At 36.6% G+C, this 23,167-nt stretch overlaps 1 protein-coding gene across 17 annotated transcripts in view; it reads left to right on the top strand.

Moving 5' to 3' along the window:
• SOCS5 (suppressor of cytokine signaling 5) overlaps positions 1–23,167 on the top strand; it is a 163,896-nt gene that overhangs the window by 36,546 nt on the left and 104,183 nt on the right. The window lies entirely within an intron of this gene.

Here is a 23,167-nt window from a genome sequence, read left to right as displayed (position 1 = left end):
TGGACTTATCAGAGACTGTGTTTTTCATCTTTTCATCTCTAGCACTTTACATAAAGTTTAGCACATAGTCCATGCTCATACTTGTTGAATGAATGGATAAAGACATTTGGGAAGAGTACAGCAAAAATATCAGACATAAGCAGATGGCAGTATTTAAATACCCATGTGTACAAAGGTAATTGCTTATGTAGACATTGATGTCTTTTCTTATACTTAATTTTTTTCCTATTTTCTCTATTATGTGAAAAGAATAGACACAGTCAATAGTAGAGGGCATGCCTCAAAATTGACCACATAGAACATAGAGTTATTTAAAAGATAATATGATTCTCTGTGTTATACTTTTTTTATTATTGTAGTAAAATATACATAACAAAATTTGCCATTTTAACAATTTCTCTCTCCCCCCCACCCTTCCCTTCTCTCCCCTTCTCTAGCTCTCTTTCCCTCTCTCTCCCTCCCTCTTTTGAGACACAGTCTCTCTCTCTGGCTCAGGCTGAAGTGCAGTGGTGCCATCATTGCTCACTGCAGCCTCAACTTCCTGGGCCCAATTTGTCCTCCTGCCTTGACTTCCCAAGTAGCTGGGATTGTAGGTGTGTGCCACCATGCCCAGCTAATTTTTAACTTTTTTTGTAAAAATAAGGCTTCACTATATTACCCGAACTGGCCTTGAACTCCTGGGCCCAAGTGATCCTCCTGCCTTGGCCTCCCAAAATGCTGGGATGACAGGTGTGAGTCACCACACCTGGCTCATTTTAACCATTTTTAAGGGTATAATTCAGTGGCATTAAGCACATTCACGTTCTTGTGCAACCATCATCACCATCTATCGGCAGAACTTTTTCATCTTCCCCAACTGAGACTCTCTACTCATTAAAAACTAACCTCATTTCCTCCTCTCCCCAGCCCCTGGAAACTACCATTCTACTTTCTGTCTCTATGAATTTACTACTCTAGGAACCTCATGAGAAGAATCATCAGTATTTGCCCTTTTGTGACTGGTTTATTCCACTTAGCACAATGTCTTCAAGGTTCATCCATGTTGTAGCATGTGTTAGAATATCCTCCCTATTTAAGGCTGAATAATATTCCATTACGTATGTACCACATTTGGTTTGTCCATGCATATGTTGATGGATGCTTGGGTTGTTGTGCTACCCCCAAACACCTATTACCCACAAACACAAGCCACATACAGGTTGATATCCCTTATCTGAAATGCTTGGGACCAGAAGTGTTTTGGATTTCAGATTTTTTAAAAAATATTTGCATTATGCTTACCAGTTGAGCATCCCTAATGTGGATATTTGAAATGTTCCAATGAACATTTCCTTTGAGCATTATGTAGGCACCCAAAAAGTTTCAGAGTTTGGGGCATTTTGAATTTCGGATTTTTGGATTTAGGGATGCTCAACTTGTACTCACATAGCTTCTTAAAAGGAAATTTAAGAAAAGTACGCTCACCTATATTGAGAACTTATTTTTCTAGCAAGTAATTTATCGCCTCTCCTAATCTTAGCTTCTGAAATGTAAACTAAGAAAGTTATGAAGAATGTTATCTAGGTGTCAAATCTTAAAATTAGATCCAAGAGTGGAATTAGAGAAATACAGTGGCCTTTCACAATAAAAGACTAAATTTTAAGAGTCTCTTAATTATTTGGTGAGAGACACAGGACAATACAATCTGTGAATTTCTATTCTTTTGAACTATGAAGATTTTATCATGACTGGAGTGAGAAGAAATATAGCTGTAACTTGATGGTTTTGCTTTTATAAAATTCATCTGGTAGTGAAGAGAAAAAGATTATTAATGGGTAGAGTAAGAAAAATTAACTCCATTCTTACTGCGTGACTTTTATTATCAGATAGCAATCTGATAACTGATTATTATCAGTTTGGTGACAATAATTATTTTTGGATGCTTGATTGCTAGTACTTTGCCTGATGCCTAGAAAATTCTGATTTGGGATCTGTATCCTAATGGGCACATAGCCCAAATTAGCAGTCAAATTCTTCTATTAAAATTATCTGATAAAGATTTCAAATAATTCATGCATTTACATGGAATACATACCCAGTGGTTTAAACAGAATTTCATAGACGCTTTCCCATTGAAGCTGATTGTTTGGCAAAATGGTGAGTCATGCTTTACTGGCCAACTCACACACCAGCTGTTGGTATAATCAGTTACCTGAGCCAAGATCAAAGCAACAGAATAGAATATAGTACCTTGGCTCTGATACTTTCTGTCTTTTCTAAAAGAAAAAAAAAAATTGGGATGTAAATTTCCATCCCTCTCCTATGTGCTTTGGGTTTTAAGAAGCAATATAAGACCATTTTTTATCTTTAGAATCTTACAGTTGTAGAGATAAAATTGATATGCTTGAAATGATCTGAAAAGATGAGAACAAATTGTGGTGTTAACTGTAAACCCTTTTAGAGAAATCAACAGGGAGACATTTGAACTTGATGTAGATGTTAAAAATAGAATTGAATGGTAGAGGGCCAACTAAGGGAGATATTTCAGAGTAAGGAGAAATTAGTTTGGATAAAGCAGGGCCTGATTATGGGTGGTAATGAGTGAATGCGAGGCGCAAGATGCTCCAACTGTTGAATGTTCCTAAAAGAAATGGAATCTGGCAGTATTATGAGTCCAGGAAGACCGAGAGAGACTAAGGTGTTGTAGAAATCTAGGAATGGGACAGAAGAAATCTGGACAAAGTTTCTGGCGGTGAAAGTAGACAGAAAAGGTACATTGGAGGGACATCTTGAAAAAAGAAACTGTTGAACTAGGTAACATTGAATATGGTGGTATTAAGTGGAGGAAGAGTAAGATACTCTAAGATTTTCCCAAGAAATCAAGTACAAACCTGGTAAATGACATTTCAAGTACAAACCTGGGGAGACATATTGTTAATTTTGGATATAGTTAATTTGAGGTGCAGTGGAGAATAGCCAGATTGGAACAGACTTTTAGGCTGTTAGTGGACTGAAGAGTGTGTTGAATGTATGGACTAGAAGTGTGTTTCCCATACACATCCAGTTGTATTTGAGGAGGTGAAAATTGGTCCTAGAGAATACTTGTTTATAACTGTAAAGGCAGGAACATATGTTCTCATAGCTTCTATGTATATGTTAAAAAATCTTTAAGTCAAATAAAATTTTTTCCCTATTAGCATCATTTCACTTGAAGGAACTAGGATGGTTAAATAGATGAAGTTCATCAATCACATCCAGGAAACTGAAGTTTTTTCCCCATACAGTGAAATAAGAAAGGTAGTAAGCTGCATCTTGCTAGCAGTAAGAAAGATGCAGAACCAGGATAAGAACTCAGTTCTTTAAGGAGCAACATCTTAGAATAAACGTATCCTTGGTATGACATTATATTCTTCATTATTGTAAATTATTGAATTATTTAACACGTTTAATTTTACAACATTTGAGGTAATGTACCAGTAGAAAGTGGATGCTTCATGTTTTTCTTTGGTGGAATATTTAGTTGGGTTGACTGTGCCAAATTTTATTTGTGGCTTTCTCTCTCAGAATGACTCTTTTTGTAAATAGCAAAACATATATAACCATATAGAGTCAAAGAGAAAAAAAAACTTGGCAGAAGACTATATCCATTGTTATTGGATTGTAAATTGTCCTAAGAAGTAATATCTTACAGGAATGATAATTAGAAAGGTAATATAATTAGAAATAATAGTCTTATGTAGGGGTGGACTATTATTGGGGTTTCACTGTCCTGAGGTGGTCGTTAGTAACACTTTGTGAGTGCCTCCAAGTACAAGTACAGTACTGCTTTCTGCTTTCTTTGTTGTCTCTCTTGTGTATGCTGCTTTTTGGTTATTCTCCTTTTCTGTAGTAAAATGTAACCCATATATAAAAGAATGAATATATTATAAAGGGGCAGTTTAATGAGTAATTATAAAGCATATTTGCTACCCAGATTAAGAAATAGAATATTGCCAGTGAACCAGAAGCCTGCTGTGTGCCCTTTCCCAGTCAAACTCCATCTGTCCCCACTGCATCCCATCCCCCAAAAGTAACTATATTCTCTTGTGAACATCATTTTTTCTTTCTCTTTAAACTTTTACCATCTATGTGTGTATCCCTAAATGGTATAGTTTAGTTTTGCCTCTTTTGTACACATGTCTACACACACAGGTATACATGTCAGTATTCATGTGTATATTTTTATTTCTCTAATCCATTGTGCATATACTATTCCATTGTATCAATATACTATAATATATGTATTCTGCTCTACTTTATAACACTGAAAAACACAGCTGTGACCAGTTGAAATAATGCCCAGGAGGATCACCTCTCTCAGAGAACGAAGGTATTAACGTATTCAAATGGATACCTTTATTTGTAGAATACTTCTTAATATCATGTGATATACTAGAATTCTAGGGAACATGAGTTATGAAATACTGGATAAGACCTTTTGTTATTACATTCTGTCACTGAGGAATTTCAGTGCCTGCTATTCCTACAGTCATGTCTAAGGAGAACATTCACTGAGGGCGTAAACCAAGGTAGCTGTGCTTTAGATCGTGAAAGACCTTACCTTACCTGGCAATAGGTGATTGGACTGGCATGGGTATCCAAATTAAAGTCACCAGTGATTGGTCGGACACTGCCCAACCAGGTGGACTAGCACAGAAAGTTGTCTCCAAATGGGAATGAGCTTAACCAATCAGGTTCTGACAGGCCTTACAATTGGCTATATTTGGTTAAAGAACTATTGCTTTTGCTTTTAATTTTCTGTCTGAATGTACTCCAGATAAACAAGGTAGAGTGCTGGTTACTGTAAGGATACACATGATGCGTATCATAAAACTCACAAAAAGAAATAGAGATAGGCAGTTAAGTATTGGAAGCAGAATTTGAAAAATCAAGAGAAAGAGATAGGAGGGGCCTGTGATAGACCAAGAATTAGCAAAAGGTATGAGAAAGTGGCACCTATGAGGTAGAAGAATGCGGAGTCTAGAAGCAGAGATACAGCTGGTGGCTGGAGGCAAATCACATATCTAAAGCTGATACCCAGGGAGTTGCTGGGTGCCAGTAAGAACCAAAGTTCTAGGATGAAGATCTGCCATTGCCTACTGCTCCTCTTGCTGCCTCCTAGGGCAGACCTGGAACCACACCCATTCTCAGTCCCAGTATCCTTGAGGCCCAGACCCACTTGTGTTACTGATTTTGTTCTTGGACTTCTGACTATCAAATCCATACTTATTAATCAGGATCCTTCCTCAGCCATACACATCTACATTTGTCTACCCTTAGTGTGTCAGAACCTTGCAACCAGAAGAGACTCATAAATGAGTTGAAATTCATTAGTTGTATTACTTACCACTAATTCCCAATACTGTTTGAGAAAGTCACACTGGCTTGAGTGGAGACCTGTATTTGTGATTCTTTTCTCCATTGATTGTGTTCTCTGCCCCTCTAACCCACCATTTATTTGTGTCTTTATTTCCTCACTGTTGCTTCATCTTTAAAAAGTTTTAAAAATATTTCATCATCCATTTCTTCTGCATTTTGCATGTATCTTTGAGTTTATAATATGAAATTAGATTGATCTTTTTCAAGATCGACTTCCTTTTTATTTATTTGAAATGGAGTCTTGCTCTGCCACCCAGGCTGGAGTGCAGTGGCATGATCTCAGCTCACTGCAACCTCTGCCTCCCAGGTTCAAGCAATTCTTTTACTCCAGTGTCCGAGTAGCTGGGATTACAGGTGTGCGCCACCATGCTGAGCTAATTTTTGTATTTTTACAAATCCCAAAGTGCCGGGATTACAGGCGTGAGCCACCGCACCTGGCCCCAAGATCTATTTCCTTTTTAAATAGCATTTTAAAAATATTGGATTTAATATTTTCAAAGTACAAAAAAGAAAAAAAAATGAAATTACAGTAAATAGAATTATCCAGAGATAACCACAGTGTTATTTCCTAACTATATATTTTTTAAAAATATTTGTGGTATATATGTGTGTTAAGGTCTATTTAATTGTACTGTTTTATAACCATTTTTATTTAATATCATGAACATTTCCAGAATATTAAATGCTCCAGAAACATGGTTTTTTATGTCTATTATTCCAGCATGTAAAGGCACCAGAATTTATTTAACCAGTCCTCTGTTCACTGAGCAATATGATTATTGCCAATTTTTTCCTAATATAACTAATGCTATGATGAATATTTCCTGCATATAAATCTGTATCCTTATCTGATTATGTTCTTGGAATAAATTTCTAATTGTGAAGCCTTGGATAGAAAGATGTGCATAGTTTTAAAGCTTTGGTACATAATATACAGTTTCCTTTTTGAAATGTCATGTGGATCTATGCTCTCACATTAGTGTGTGACAGTGCTACTTTCTCAATACCCATGCTAGATAGTACCATTAAAATGTAAAAGAAATAAAAGCAGACTTTGCCAGTTTGGTTAGTGATAAATCTTGTATCACATTTTAATTTGGATGTCTTTGACAAATTCCAAGAATGACCTTTTTTCCATATATTTACTGGCCAAGTATACATCTGATTTGTGATTATTCTGGAGATATCCTTTGCTGTTTTTTAATTGAGTTGTTGTGTTTTACCATTTTCTTTGTCTTGTTTTCTTTTTTAAATAGAGACAGGTCTTGCTTTGTTGCCCAGGCCGGACTTTGAAGTCCTGGGCTCAAGCAAGCATCCTCTCCACACCCCCACCGCCACTCCCACCTTCTTAGTAGCTGGTCTATAGGCGCACGCCACTGCGTCTGGCATATCTTTTTCTTATAAATTACATATATTAATTTTCAGCATATGACAACATACTGTCATATGTCATCTCCATATGTCATGTTGAAAATGTTTTATTCAGCTTATCACTTTACCTTTGTTTATGACATTTTTGGTATACAGAAGTCTTAAATTTTATGTCATTTAGTCTTTTGATCATTGCCTTTTGGTTTATTGCTTCAGCATTTTGCTTAAATAGGCCGTCTTATCTCTTATTTGAGAAATCATAAGTTTTTCTATGTTTACTACTTTTTTTTTTTTTTTTGAGACAGAGTCTCACTCTGTCACCCAGGCTGGAGTGCAGTGGTGTGATCTCTGCTCACTGCATCCTCTGCCTCCCAGGTTTAAGTGATTCTCCTGCCTCAGCCTCCCAAGTAGCTCGCATTACAGGTGCACGTCACTACACCTGGCTAATTTTTGTATTTTTAGTAGAGACACGGGGTTTCACCATGATGGCCAGGCTAGTCTCGAACTCTTGACCTTGTGATCTGCCCACCTCGGCCTCCCAAAGTGCTGGGATTACAGGCATGAGCTGCCGCGCCCAGCCTGTTTACTACGTTTTAATGGTAGGTTTATGTTTTTATAATCCGTTGAAATTCTTACCCATTCATCTTATGGGAACATTTGAGATTACTCAATTTTAGGCCCCAAAGTATAGTTTTTTAGTTTCAGAAAACTTGACTGTTCACTTTTTATAAGTTATTCGTCTACTTCCTCCCTCCCTCCACTATATATATATCTGCCCATCACTGTATAAAATTTGTATTTATTTTATATATATAGACACACACATATATATATATCTATTTTATATATATGTGTGTGTGTGTGTATGTATAATCAACATGTTACAGGAAAGGGGTCCTGATACAGACCCCAAGAGAAGGTTCTTGGATCTCGCGCAAAGAAGAATTCAGGGTGGGTCCATAGAGTAAAGTGAAAGCAAGTTTATTAGGAAAGTAAAGGAATAAAAGAATGGCTATTCCATAGAGTGGCCCTGTGAGCTGCTGATTGCCCATTTTTATGGTTATTTCTTAATGATACACTAAACAAGGGGTGGATTATTCATGCCTCCACTTTTTAGACCATATAGGGTAGCTTCCTGACTTTACCATGGCATTTGTAAACTGTCATGGCGCTGATGGGAGTGTAACAGTGAGGATAACCAGAGGTCACTCTTGTGGCCTTCTTGGTTTTCGGGGGTTTTGGCTGGCTTCTGTAATGCAGTCTGTTATCAGCAAGGTCTTTATGACCTATATTTTGTGCTGACCTCCTATCTCATCCTGTGACTTAGAATGCCTTCACTGTCTAGGAATACAGCCCAGTAGGTCTCAGCCTCATTTTACCCAACCCCTACTCAAGATGGTTCATATGCTTCTGGCAAACATACGTATACTCGAATATTTAGTATAATGATGATTGATTAAAAGTCATACAAGGAACTGGGGGGCATCTCCAAATATATCAGAAATTTAAGCAAAGACCTTCCATTTGTATTTTCTGTTGGTAATAGGAGAAAAAGGAGAAACACAATGAGTTGTATTTTTCTCAATTTTCTGCATAAAGGAAGCATATCAGTTTTTTAAAGAGAAACCTTGGCAGTAAAGTCAAAGAGGAAATTTTTGTGTAGGTGTTTATATCAGGGGTGATGTCTTTGATACTTTTTTTTTTTTTTTTTTTGAGAAGGAGTCTCACTCTGTTGCCCAGGCTAGAGTGCAGTGGTGCAATCTCGGCTCACTGCAACCTCCTCCTTCCGGGATCAAGCGATTCTCCTCCCTCAGCCTCCGAGTAGCTGGGATTACAGGCGTGCGCCACCACACCCGGCTAACTTTTGTATTTATAGTAGAGATGGGGTTTCACCATGTTGGTCAGGCTGGTCATGAACTCCTGACCTCAAGTGGTCCAGCCACCTCTGCCTCCCAGAGTTCTGGGATTACAGGCATGAGCCACTGCACCCAGCCCTTTGATACCATTTTTATAGAACCTGGAATAATACAAGACCACTTATTTGATAAACTCTTAAGAAGTTGAGAGCATAACATTAAGTTGTAATTCTGGTATAGTATTTGTGTAGGGAGCCAAAATAATACAAACCACATATATATATATATTTCTGGTGAAGTAATTTGATAATGGATAGAACATAGAAAATCAGTGTGGGTGGTGAGATAGTCCCAAACTAGCTATTTCAAAATAATAATCAAGATTTTTTTTTTTTTTTTTTTTTTGAGAGGGAGTTTTGCTCTTGTTGCCCAAGCTGGAGTGCAATGGTGCAAGCTTGGCTTACTGCAACCTCCGCCTCCCAGGTTCAAGCGATTCTCCTGCCTCAGCCTCCCGAGTAGCTGGGATTACAGGCGTGCACCCCCATGCCCACTAATTTTTTGTATTTTTAGTAGAAATGGGGTTTTACCATGTTAGTCAGGCTGGTCTTGAACTCATGACCTCAGGTGATCCACCCACCTCGGCCTCCCAAAGTGCAGGGATTACGTGCATGAGCCGCCATCCCCTGCCGTAATCAAGATTTTTGACCTGATTTTATTTTACGTGTACTTGTGATTTCTATTTAGTACTTGGGAAATAGTTGTGGAATGGTTCATCCATACTAGATCTAAGTATTTCCCCTGGAAAGTTTTACATTTTATTGTGAAAATTAGAAAATCTATATAACAAGATGTAGAATCATCCCATTTAAGTGGATTTCCAGGATTGACCTGCAAGCAATAAGAAAGGGTTTTTACCCACTACACTTCAAACAATTATGATGCGAACTGTTTAAGTTAATAGTAAGTGTTAATTCATTTCACATCTCAGAGAATGTCTAACAATTTTGGGGATATTAATGAAGCACTACATCCTTATCAAAGAATATTGAGTATTCTGCTTTAAACTACTCAGTTTATCTTTGAGACTGTTTAAACCTCCTTTTCTTTATCTGCAAAAGAAGTCTCAATCTTAAGCCATGTTTATGGGAAATGACTATACCTTAAACTGTATAGGAAGTTATTTTAGGGGGAGACAGGAAAGGGAAAGTTTGTATTGGAAGAACAGCATTTCTTTGATTACATATTTTTGTATCTGACACTGCATTTACATTGTTTAAATTGAACATAAATTTGTACCTGATCAAAAACATGTCCAGCTGTGGAGTATGAGACTATTTAAATAACTCAGTATTATACATTAGGATTTTAATTTAATTGGAGAGTAGTATGATCAAAATTAGTTGTAACTGTTATGCTATGTTAGACCTTAAATAACTTGATTCCATTTGTGGAGTACTCTGCTTATTTTAAAAATTCTGATATTAAAAGAAAAATCACAGATCTTTGAGGTTAATTGAGTTGCGTGTAGAGGAAGGACTACCTGGGCTGGCTAGAGACAGAGCGTTGTTTATCCTCTTTAACATTTCCCGTGAAAGACTCTTCACAAATCTCTTTTGGTTGTTTGTTTACATTTTTAATCATTTGAAAGTTAATTTTTTCCTGAGAGTTTCTTTGTCTTTGGTCTTTAGAAGGATCAAAGAGTGGTCAGTCAGAATTCCTCTTTTTAAAGAGAGAGTCTCTGTATATGTAAAAACAACCATTTGATCACCTTCATTCTCCAGATGGCATAATTCCAGCTATATTATCTTAATATTCCTAAATTATAGTACCCTTCACTGTTGTTTTGCTGTACTTTTTCTTCCCAGTTTTTAAAGGGTGGAGGAAGTAGCCAGACACAGAGCACTGTGATTTTTTTTTTTTTTTTTTTTTTTTTTGATGCTTGAAATCCTGGGATCAATATTATGAAGGATGCTCCAGAAGGGAGTGAGAGTGGAGAAAGGTAGACTCTTTAGGCATCTGATTCATCCATGCAAATGATGAAGACTGAACCTGTTAGGGGGCAGTGGAGATAGAGAGGAGGGATAGGCCTGATATGGCTGTGAAGTAGACTATAGACCCACATTCTTATTATTCACCACTCCCCAGAGTAAGTACAAAGACAGTGGTAACTCTAGGATATCTAGCATGTTTTCTCTCTTGCCATTTGAATCTTCTCCTTTGGAGTATAGCAATATTCCATCAGGGCCAGGCGCGGTGGTTCACGCCTGTAATCCCAGCACTTTGGGAGGCCAAGGCGAGCGGATCACGAGTTCAGGAGATCGAGACCATCCTGGCTAACACGGTGAAACCCCGTCTCTACTAAAAATACAAAACTAGCTGGGCGTGGTGGCGGGTGCCTGTAGTCCCAGCTATTCGGGAGGCTGAGGCAGGAGAATGGCGTGAACCCGGGAGGCAGAGCTTGCAGTGAGCCGAGATCACGCCACTGCACTCCAGCCTGGGTGACAGAGCGAGATGCTGTCTCCAAAAAAAAAAAAGAAAGAAAGAAATATCCCATCAGCCCGTCTCCTTTACATTTTTTTGTTGCATCTCTTTTAATTTTGGTCTCTACATGTTTGTTGTTAGTATGGCATATAGTTATGTAATTGATTGTTGTGTGTTGATCTTATATCCTGTGACCCTACTAAACTGCAAAATTTACTTTTCTTTCTTAAGATTCCTTAGGGTTTTCTGTGTAGACAATTGTGTCATCAGAAAATGGAGTTTTATTTTCTCTTCCAATTTGCATGACTTTATTCCTTTTTCTTGCCTTATTGAGCTGGCTGTTGCATGTCTTTTGATCTCTTGTTCTGGCCATCAGTGATTACACATCAAGGTTGCTAGACAGAATTGTTTCTTCTGCCTGGAACACTTTGCATAGGCTGGCGTTTTCCTTCAGCAAGGATTTTAATTACTGTTTCAAAGTCTTTAACAGCTTTTGATTTTTAATTTCTTCTTGAGTCAGTTTTGGTAATTTATGTTTTTCTAAAAATCTAGTCATTTCTTCTTAGTTTTTAAATTTATTTGCTTAGTGGTCTTGGTCTCTTACTTTTTTTTTTTTTTTTGAGACAGGGTTTTGCTCTGTTGGCCAGGCTGGAGTGCAGTGGTACAGACACAACTCACTGCAGCCTTGACCTCCTGGGCTCAAGTGATCCTCCCACCTCAGCCTCCAGAGTAACTGGGACCACACGTACACACCACCACACCTGGCTAACTTTTGTATATAGAGGTAGGGTTTTGCCTTGTTGCCCAGGCTGGTCTCAAACTCCTGGGCTCAAGCGATCTGCCTGCCTTGGCCTCCCAAAGTGCTAAGAATTACAGGCATGAGCCACTGTGCCCAACTGGTCTTTTATCTTTTAAATCTTTATGTCTCCATGTGTTCCCTTTTTTATTCTTGCATAATGTGTCCATGTAGTCTGTGGCCCTGGACTGTTACACTTTTTAAGTTTTCTTTGGTCTTCTCTTGCTGTGGTCATTGTACTTACATGTAGTGCTCCTCTATTACCACATCCCCAGCCCTTCTAATTTGCAGTTTCTAAGTATGCACTTGGTATCTAGCAAATAAAGTTTGCTTAAATCGAAGGTGAATTTAGAGTAAATAGACATAGAGAAAGAGCTTTAAATATTCACATCTGAGAGCTTGAACTTTATCATCATGTTGACCACATGTGGTACTCAGCAAATGTTAAAATGAATATTTTAAAAATCTTTTCAGCTTCTCAGCTTTTGATAGGTTATGTTTAATTTTAGTTGTTAATAAACTAAAGATTTCTTGATTGTCCTACTTCTAAAAACTAAATTTGTATGTTACATGCTAATTGGTAAAACCAAAACTAAACTGTATTACTTGAAGTTTCTAGTTGATTTTGTTCAACATGCTTCTCTTTACATTTGTTTTCTTACATGATTAAAAGTTATCCTTATTTGCCTTTACTTCTCCTGATACCCTTCTCAAATATCCTTCTAAAGACTAATTTTAAGATGTTTCCATTATTGTCTTTTCTCTTTTTTTTTTTTTTTTTGAGACATAGTCTCACTCTGTCACCCAGGCTGTTGTGCAGTGGTGCGATCTTGGCTCACTGCAGCCTCAGCCTCCCAGGTTCCAGCAATCTTCCCACCTCAGCCTCCTGAGTCGCTGGGACCACAGATGCGTGCCACCTGGCCTGGCTAATTTTAGAAAATTTTTTGTAGAAACAAGGTCTCTCTGTGTTGCTCAGGCTGATCTTAAACTCCTGGGCTCAAGTGATCCTCCTGCCTCGGCCTCCAAAAGTGTTGGGATTGTAAGCATGAGCCACTGTGTCTGGACAAATTTTCCTTTTTTTTATGGTGTCAGGGAAGGTAGATCCAAAAAGGGGTGCACGTTGTCCTGATTGGTTTCTTTCTTTTTTTTTCTTTCTTGGATTCATTACAAGTTGTCAAATTATTTTCCATTAGTTTTTTTTTAGAGCTAAAAGTTGGCATAGGAGACAGTAGTATCTTTAAGTTTGTTAAAGATTAGTAAATGTATTCTAAACAGTTTTAGATAAAAAGTAAAAAAGTTGTTATTATCAAAACATTATTTTATTTTAGTAGTCCTTAGAGTCTTTGTATTTCTTGTGATACTTGATTTAAACTGCTGGGGTTATAAAATGGTTATCTTCCCTAGAGAAGGAAGTGGTGCAGATTCCATTTGCTCACTTACCATTGGTAACTGAATATTATTTGTAAATTATTAGCAGGATCATAATGAGCTCACTGTTAGGTAGTTCCCCCAATCAGAGACTCTTTGCTGGATTAAGCTATCTACTAAATTCCTCAACTGAGAGTTGTTTTACTTTGTTGGATTTTTTGTTTATATTTAACTACCTTTTATGTTAAGGGAGATTTGTAGGAAGCATTGATGCCCTGTGCTGTAGTAAGCATGATCAGTAGAGGCAGTGCTGACAGTACTAGTCACATTTGGTTATAAAGCTGAGTAAAATGTTATTTACTTTACTAAGTTGGTTTGCTAACAGAAGTAGTCTCCCTGGAGGTGGGATATCAATGCAGAACTGACTCAGCAATAATCTTTCCCTAAGCATAAAATAGCCTTACTTTTTGCTACTGTCACTAACATGAATTAACATGCTTTGGATTGGTTGTATATCAGAAGCTATCATTTTTGAGGCCCTATTATATATGCTTAGTTGTTCTTACCTTATGTCATGTTATCCTGGAAAGGCCAAGACTTAGGTCTCTTACACAGCTAGCGAGAGCTTGAATTTGATTTTAGGTCCTGCTAAATCTAAGGCTTATGTTATTTGTGTTATACCAGTCTGCCAGCAATGCTGGCCAAATAAGAAACATTTCAATGAATGGTATATTTGTTAGTATATTATATAAGATATATTATATAAGAACATGAAGCATAACTTATTAGGATTTTAGGCTTCTCTAGTGTATGGTATCTATAGAGCAAAATTTAAATTGTGGTAGTGTTTTATAGACTAAAAAGGAATCAGAAGCCCCTCCAAATGAATAAGGACTGTGTTCCTGGACCTTACCCAGTACTGCAGAGATTAGCTATCGTTAGTTTTTGTGGATGAGCTGTAGAGTCAGTGAAGAAACATTTCAATGAATGGTATATTTGTTAGTATATTATATAAGATATATTATATAAGAAAATCTCCATAGCGTTTCTTAGGCTATGATGTGAAAGTTGGAGTCATGGATAGAACTTTCACTGTGGCAGATACTGTACATAGGAAAATGACATTTGTGGCATGATCCAGAAGAACTGAAAGAAGTGTTTTTTAAAAGAGAGAAAAGCTGAAGATGCTAGATAATGTTTAAAAGAGAGAAAAGCTGAAGATGCTAGATCATGTTTAAAAGAGAGAAAAGCTGAAGATGCTAGATGCTGGTAACATTTTTAAAACCTCTCTCTCTTTTGAGGGTCTCCTACGAGCCAAGCATTTTATGTATATTATTTCTATCGTCACATCCAAACCATAAGGTAGATGTTATCCTCATTGTACCAAGGGGCAAATTTAGGTTCAGAAATACGAAGAAAGACATTCAAGGTTCTAGCATTCTTAAATGGTAATACTGGAATTCATCCTTTCTGCTCCTGCCTCCCAAGTGTTTGATTATTTCATTGTCTGTCCACTTTTCATTCTGGTGCCCTAAGCAAAGCATAGGCAGTATCTTACAAGAGATTTGGGCTTAAGAATAGGATTTCTGCTAGGCCTGGTGCGTCCTCCTACATGATACTAGAAGTTAGAATTGTGTGGATGGATAAAACTTAGGAACTGGAAATGTAAAATTAAATACTTTTTTTTTTTTTAATTAGAAAAAGAAATAGCCCTAAAATTGTCTTTTTTGGAGAGTAGGATTGTAGGGACTATATAACACATGACTCTTAATTTGGTTCTGTGTCTTCTTTTTAAAAATGGACCACTATATTAATGTACAGAGAAAAATATAAGAACTTATTAAACTCCATCCCTTGAAATTAGGCATATGATTACAAAATACATTCTTAACTGACCATATAATTAAAAGTAGTATTCAGAGAAGCAGTAAAACTTATTAATATAGAACCATTTGTTACAATAGTACCAGAACATTTCTGAGTGGTATACAGGCCTACACAAAGGGTTGTGGGTTTAATAGTTGATAGGCATATAGAGTAGAGATACCAAAACATTGTTGGTAGGCCCATGAATATACTTGAGATTCTTTTGGTCAGAGTATTGTTTCATTACAATTAAAATGGAATAAGCTAGAAATTTTCTTTTGAGTCTGCATGTGCTACCTCTGTCAAATTTTCATGTTGGAGTGATGCTGAGTTTGTATAATAATTTGAGATATATTCCATCTTTTTATGCTCTCCAATAATTCAAAATATGGAAATGATGTATTCTCTGAAGTTTTAAACAACTTAATGACACTATAGTACTTGGACTTAGAAGAATTAATATACAATTTTAAAATTGACTAAAGAGGAGAGAAGCTGAATAGACTAAATAATAATAGAAGAAACTGAAGTCCAAGTTGTTATTAATCTCTCAGATGTATGGGTTTCTACATCTATAAAATTGAGATAATTATTACTCGTAGGGTTGTTGGGAGAAGTAAAATGCTTATGTCAGAGTCTGGTACATTGTTAGCCCCCAATAATGTAAATTGTCATCACAGCCATTACTATCATCATTATTACTCTCTTTTTTCAAGATTCAGCTTTTTTCCAGAGTTTTATTTCTTTGATTACTTACTTCAAAGACTCTTAGATTTACTGTTAAAAAATGTAATTGCCAGAGGTTTATCTCTTTTGCTAGCCTGATTCCATCTCTGACATAGTTTACTTAAAAACAAAATACACTTTATAAGAAATAAAAAGGAATGTAGACACAGACATGGAAGAGTTTTTTTTTTATTGTTATTGTAAGAGAAGATTATGTACAGGTTTTGCATAAAAGAGAAAATGTGGAAAGATACTCACCAAAATATTAACAGTGATTATCTCTAGGTGGTGGGACTTAAAATGAGGGTTAGATTTTTAAAAGTATTTCTGGAGTATTTTAGTTATTCTGTGTGTGTACTATTTTTCTAAGAAAGTTTTCTATTTTATCACTTTATGCCCTACTGATCATCCATTTACTTTATGCACTTAAGATCATCTTCTTAGAGTACTGATCTTCAAACTGTTCCATAGAATGACTGTTAGATTTGGTAAACATAATCTTAAATGTTTTATGTAGTACATCAGGGGTTGGCAGACTATGGCGAATGGGCAAAATCTAGCCCACCACTTGTTTTTGTACAGCCCACCATGAACTAAGAATGGATTTTACATTTTTAAATGGTTAATGAAAATCAGAAGAATAATATTTTGTGACAAGGGAAAAATTATATGAAATTTAAGTTTCACTGACCATAAGTAAAGTTATATTGACATGCAGCTATGCTTATTCACTTGCATGTCGCCTATGGCTGCATTCAGGCCACAGTGGCAGAGTTCAGTAGTTGCCATAGAGACTGTGTGGCCCGATGTGGAGAAATAGGAACACTTTTACACTGTTGGTGGGATTGTAAACTAGTTCAACCATTATGGAAAACAGTATGGCAATTCCTCAAAGATCTAGAACTAGATGTACCATATGACCCAGCCATCCCATTACTGGGTATATACCCAAAGGATTATAAATCATGCTGCTATAAAGACACATGCACACGTATGTTTATTGCGGCACTATTCACAATAGCAAAGACTTGGAATCAACCCAAATGTCCATAAGTGACAGACTGGATTAAGAAAATGTGGCACATATACACCATGGAATACTATGCAGCCATAAAAAAGGGTGAGTTTGTGTCCTTTGTAGGGACATGGATGCAGCTGGAAACCATCATTCTTAGCAAACTATCACAAGAACAGAAAACCAAACACCGCATGTTCTCACTCATAGGTGGGAACTGAACAATGAGATCACTTGGACTCGGGAAGGGGAACATCACACACCAGGGCCTATCATGGGGAGGGGGGAGGGGGGAGGGATTGCATTGGAAGTTATGCCTGATGTAAATGACAAGTTGATGGGTGCTGACGAGTTGATGGGTACAGCACAGCAACATGGCACAAGTATACATATGTAACAAACCTGCACGTTATGCACATGTACCCTAGAACTTAAAGTATAATAATAATAATAAATTAAAAAAAAAAAAAAAAAACATTTACTGTCTGGCCCTTTAGAGAAAATGTTTGCTGAGCCCTGCACCACATTAGAGAAACCTATGTAGTTCAGTGTTTTGTTGTTGTTGTTTAATCTATGTTTTTTTTCAGCAAGTGGGCATTACCACCTGAGCTCTACCTCCTTGTCCAATCAGCGGCAGCATTAGATGCTCATAGGATTCATCCCTGTTGTGAGCTGCGCACAGGGGATCTAGGTTGCATGTTCCTTATGAGAATCTTAACTAATGCCTGATGATACGAGGTGGAACAGTTTCATCCTGAAACCTTCTTCAATGAAACCAGTCCCTGGTGCCAAAAAGGTTGGGGACTGCTGTTTTAGAAGCCTCTGAGTGCCTCTTCTAATTCTCTACCCTTCCCCGTAATAGGCAACCATTATCCTAACTTTGCTGACATCCCCTTGCTTTTGTATCTTTATTATATATGTATGTATACCTAAACAATATATTTGGGGATTTGCTTGTTTAAAAGGTAAATTGTTTCATAATGGATATATTCATCTCTTATAATTTCTTCCTCTAAGCATTATGTTTTGAGTGTTACATTTTATATTGATGCAGGTAGCTGTAGTTGATCATTTCTGCTACCTAGTGCTCCATTATATGAATGTATACTAATGGACTAATTAGCATTTACTTACATATCTCCATGACAGTCACAACAGCAACATTTTAAAAATTCAATTTGTTGACTCTCTTCAAACCCCTACCTGACAAAACTGTTTTATTTCATGTTTTTTCTCTCTGAAACAGCATCTCTATTCATCTATTTGCCTAAGCTAGACTCCTAGTGTCATTTGCGACATCAGTCTCTCCTCATTTCTCATTTTCAATTGATCTTCAGTCCTATAGATTTGACATCTGAACATCTCATAGCCATCTCTACTGTCACCATCCTAGTCGGGTGCTTACTTGGACTCCTGCGGTAGTCTTCAGTGCCATATCAGCATCCACCCTTGCTCTCTTATCACGGATTATGAGGCCTACCTCTCCGACTTCATCTTGTCACACTTCCCCTCACTCACTGGGTTGTGTTAACTTCAGCCATTGTTCATGCCATGCTCATTCCTGCTTCAGGGCCTTTGCAAATGCTGTTCCCTCTGCCTATAGAACATTGTCCTGATTCTTCTTATCCTTCAGGATAAAATTTTGAAATATCACCTCCTCAGAAAAGTCTTCCTTGCTCCCCAACCCTGAAACTAGGTCACGTTTCCCTGTTATCTTTAGGACTTTGTTACTTGCTACTCAATCCTGGTACTACTACTATAAATTTTAATTATGATTCTTGAAGAAGGCCTCTTATCTGATTCAGTCAGAACTAGTTGTCTATAAAGTCTAATAAAGCAATAAATCATAGAAGGGATACATACCTTAGTTTATTCTAATTTTAAGAATATAATTATGTTCATTTGCCAGTCTTTTGATTAAGGAGCTGTTATTGGAAAGGGGTTTGATCCAGACCCCAAGAGAGGGTTCTTGGACCTTGCACAAGAAAGAATTCAGGGTGAGTCAATATAGAAAAGAGAAAGCAAGTTTATTAAGAAAGCAAAGGAATAAAATAATGGTTACTCCATAGGCAGAGCAGCAGCATGGGCTGCTTGACTGAGTATACTTATGGTATTTCTTGATTATATGCTAAACAGGGGTGGGTTATTCATGAGTTTTCCAGGAACGGGGTGGGCAATTCCTGGAACTGAGGGTTCCTCCCCTTTTTAGACCATGTAAGGTAACTTCCCCGACATTGCCCTGGCATTTATAAACTGTCATGGTGCTGGTGGGAGTGTCTTTTAACATGCTAATGCATTATAATTAATGTATAATGAGCAGTGAGGACAACCAGAGGTTACTTTGGTTGTCATCTTGTTTTGGTGGGTTTTAGCTGGTTTCCTTACCACAATCGTGTTTTATCAAGGGGCTTTGTGACCTGTATCTTGTGCCAGCCTCCTGTCTTATCCTGTGACTTAGAATGCCTAACCTCCTAGGAATGCAGCCCAGTAGGTCTCAGCCTCATGTTACCCAGGCCCTATTCAAGATGGGGTTGCTCCAGTTCAAACACCTCTGAAGGAGCCAAGGCCTTTTCTTTCAGAGTAGGTCTACTTGTTGTAGATCCATATTATCTGTGTTGGGGAAGCCATGCCCATAATGTATCATGTAAGATTCCAGTTTGGGTTTTTTAAGTAGAACAAGAATTTAGGCTCTTCAGATGAATTCTTAGTTTAGAATCCTTATAGATCTTTGCAATATTTTTTCCATTTCTTTGAACTATTTTCTTGGCCTATACCTAATTCAGCAGCATAAGTATTTCACTTTTATTGAGTATTTCAGAGTCATTTAACTTTATAAAACTCCCCACTCTTCCATACTTCATTACGTTACTTAACATTTAATTAAATCACACAGTTACAGTAATATAAATGGTATGAACAGGTTTGGAACCAAACACAACTAAAAGTGTAACTCACTGCTAGGAACCAGAAGTGTCTGGGTATACTAGATTAGAGGGCTCGACCTTTTTTTTTGAGTGTACATGGTCTACTGCATTAACATATTATGTACACTGTAATAGTGTAACTCTGAGGTTGAATTATATGTTTATGTTTTACCCACAAAATAGCAATTTTATATAGTTCAACCTAATATTAAATAACAGTATAAAGGATAAATGGCCATTCAATTAGATAATAATTGATCATGTCACAATATGATGTGTAAATAACAATCAAAAATAAATCATGTTTAAAAAGCCAGGTGATTCTTAGATTCTTTTAAGAAGCTATAGCTATGACAGCCACACATTCCTGAAATTCTGGGTCAGTTTTACTGTCAAATGTATTCTCTTTTTCTAAAAATTATCGAAATGCCACCAAAATATCAATCAGAACTTGTCTCCTAAACTGCCTCTTGTGCCTGAATTTGATACAGAAATACTTTTAATCAGTCTATCTGTCCCAATTTTTGTTACTGTAACTGAAGGACTTTCTAATGGAAAGGTGTTATGGCTAAGAAGTCTAGATAGACTGAAGAAGAGGAAGGATTTGAGTTGTCACATTCTTCCTCTTTATGGCATTCAACGTTAAGAATAACTTATGTTATAACTGTATATTTTAAGAATATAACTGTTATAATTATGTAAGTTTAATAGTTCTCTCTCACTGTATTCTTAAAGCACATTAAACTTAATTTATTTCTCATAAAGCATGGGTTAAGTCCCATTGAAATAAACTCCTGGGAACTATTTCAATTATTTTGTTTTGTGTAAATTTTATAATAGATACTACTTGGCATTAAGAAGGGCCATTGACTGTACTATTTCATTTTTATATATGTAAATTTAGTGATGGAATTTGACCTAATTTTCCATAATTCTAATTTGTAGCTTATCCAGTTAAATATAATTTTTCAACAAAAGCTATTTAACTTCCAAAAGCATTATAAAATCAGTTTTAAATTATTATTCTTTGGGGGAAAGAATAACTTTTTAGAAATTTGCTTTGGATAGTTTTCAAATAGCTAAGCATGTATAGAAATCTAAGAGATTGTAATGGATGATAAACTTTTATTCTAGAATCAGTGCAATTGAAATTTTACACTCTTTTTAGCCCTGTATAATTTTATATAAAACCATAAAGTAATAGAGTTGTAATTTAGATTTCAAAGGGTTTCAGCTCTGTCCTAAACACATTTCTAAAAATTTAACAAAACAAAAGAGCTTTGAATCTGACATTGTTAATACCAAGATAGTTGAAATGCCTTCCTGATTGTTATGTCGACTAGTCTATGAATTACTGTCAGTATTTTTTCCTTCCTGATATTAAAACTGCCCACATCACATTTCACATGTCAAGAAAAATCAACTGTCTTTCTCCATGGAGTGAGATACAATCTGATAACATGCTCCAGAATAAGAATACAGAAATAACTAAATTTCATGCTCTGTGAAACTGAACCGGAGGGTTCAGTGTTAGAAACTGCCTTTTGTGCCTTGGCAAGTGCAGATGTTCTCTGCGTATCATACTAATTCATACAACTTATAAAGAGCTATATAAAGAGATGAGTGGTTTTAGGTTAGGTCACTTTTTAAAAGTTATTTTTTGGGTATAATTTGCTTGTCAGAGAAGTATCTTTAGATAGCTACAAAATTTATAAACAAGAGAAGAGAGTTAAATTCTTGAACTTCTTGAATACGGCTCTTCTAGTGTCTAGAGTGATGTGGTTTATCTCAAATAGGTAGAGTAGGGTCAGTAAACTTTTTCTGAAAGGGGCTAAATAGAAAATATTTTAGGCTTTGCAGACTACATGTAGTCTCTGTCAAATGTTCTTTGTGTGTGTATGTTTTTTTAATCCCTTTAAAAATGTAAAAATTTTTCTGAGCTGGGATCCTTTCAAAAACAGGCCAGGGGCCAGATTTGGCCTTCAGACTTTGGTTTGCCGGCCCTTGCTGTACATCAGTAATGTTCAATACAAATGTAACCTGAGTCACATGTTAATTTTAAATTTTCTAGTAGTCACATGGTGGGTGGTGGTGCTATTTTTTGTTAAGAGTCTTGTGGTGGTATTTGACCTTCACACTACAAATATGTGAATTAGGTAAAAATAAAAACTAACTTTAAAATAAATGAGAAGAAACCAGGATAGAAAGGGGCTAGGATATTGGAAGAGAACATCTACAAAGACAATGGAGTCACCAAGAATATGGCAGGAATTCGGCTGTATTAACAGGACTATGGGCAAGGAACTGAAATCTTAATTTAAGAAGAAGAATAAATGATAACAAGGCACGTGAAGTTCAAATGGCATAAACCTCATAAAAAGGCTTACGAGAAAGATTTTTGCAAGACAGAGGAGGCCGTGTTCTAAAATAGACTTTGCTGAGATTTAACAGTTCTGTCTAATACATTTTATTATAATAGATGCCAACTACCGTGCAAACTTCATATGTGCCTGACAGTGTGCTTTTAATAAAGAATTAAATCATCTGAAAGTACATTTTATGATATCATGGATATTAATTTTCTATGTTGTGTTTCCATTAGTCAAGAGCCCTTTCTGTGAGAAACTAATGGGAAGACCTACAGTTCATTCTAAGAAAGTTTATTCTCTGTTATTCTCTTATTCATAGTCAACTTCTTGAAAATATAAGAGTTTATGACAAAAATAACTAGTCAAAGTTCAAGATCAGCCAAAGTTTTCTGCTATCATAATGTGACAAAACCAATTGAATTTTAAGTTTAGGTTTTTCCATTTCTTCTAATGTTGATTTGTAGTTACTGAACTAGACAGTGTGCCTGTTGATATTGTAGTCTTAAAAGAATTTATTTGTAAAGTGTCATACACTGCTTTAGTTTTTTTTTTTCTTTTTTTTTTGAGACAGAGTCTCGCTCTGTCACCCAAGCTGGACTGCAGTGGCGCAATCTTGGCTCAATGCAAACTCTGCTTCCCAGGTTCATGCCATTCTCCTGCCTCAGCCTCCCGAGTAGCTGGGACTACAGGTGCCCGCCACCACGCCCGGCTAATGTTTTGTATTTTTAGTAGAGACAGAGTTTCACCGTGTTAGCCAGGATGGTCTCGATCTCCTGACCTCATGATCCACCTGCCTCGGCCTCCCAATGTGCTGGGATTACAGGTGTGAGCCATCATGCCCAGCCTAGATTTTTTTTAAGGAACAAGAAGATGCCAAATTGTATGTTTTTGGTTTTTGTTTTTGTGATTACTATAGTAGTATAGCCTTTCTTTCTATTACTCTATTATAATTTCCAAACTCTTCCAGGATTAAGAATTGGAAAGCTTAAGACACCTTT

Source organism: Macaca fascicularis, chromosome 13 (genome assembly GCF_037993035.2).
Source record: "Macaca fascicularis isolate 582-1 chromosome 13, T2T-MFA8v1.1".
NCBI classification, from domain to species: domain Eukaryota; kingdom Metazoa; phylum Chordata; class Mammalia; order Primates; family Cercopithecidae; genus Macaca; species Macaca fascicularis.
Note: the sequence above shows the minus strand (reverse complement) of the source record. Positions and strands in the feature narration are given on the sequence as shown.